The sequence below is a fragment of the Schistocerca nitens genome, chromosome 1 (assembly GCF_023898315.1).
Source record: "Schistocerca nitens isolate TAMUIC-IGC-003100 chromosome 1, iqSchNite1.1, whole genome shotgun sequence".
Classification (NCBI taxonomy): Eukaryota; Metazoa; Arthropoda; class Insecta; order Orthoptera; family Acrididae; genus Schistocerca; species Schistocerca nitens.
In genome coordinates, this window is record NC_064614.1 from 837,933,643 (window position 1) to 837,934,287 (window position 645).

Below are 645 nucleotides of genomic sequence, written 5' to 3' on the forward strand. Positions count from 1 at the left end.
TCTCCCGAATCTAAAGTTTTTGCCAGTGCAATTAGTAATGATCCTGAATTTCTGGAGGTGTGCACTAAGAAGAGGAAATAATTTCATGTTGAAACCAGGAATGAAGTGACAGATGTGAATTCAGAACATTTATTCAAGATAAATGTATTTTATATCATTATTGACAATCTAGTGTCCGATTTGAAAATCCAGTATGAAGCAATGAAGATTTGGGTTTTTATGGAAATACTCAGAGCTTACTGACAACAAGATCACTGATGTATTGTTTATCAATAAGTACCATGCTGAAGCCACAACAGATTTAGAAGTAGATATTTAATATTTGAAAGCAATACATACTTCAAACTTTGAATACATAACTTTGGAAAAATTAGACATCTGCAATAAGATGTATAAGGTTAAAATATTGAGCTTATTTTCGAATGTATGAGTAGCTTTGTGTATCTTTTATAAACTTCCAATGACTGTAGCTGAATCAGGAAGCTTATTAAGCACTCTGGCTTCTGCTAAAAATTGTCCCAAGTCAACAACGTATCAACAGTGTCTCACAGATTTGGGGACCTTGGCAACTGACTATATCGAGTGTGGGAAATCCACATTACAAACTTCTAGTACTTGTAGAGGGGAGTGAGTATATAGTATTTT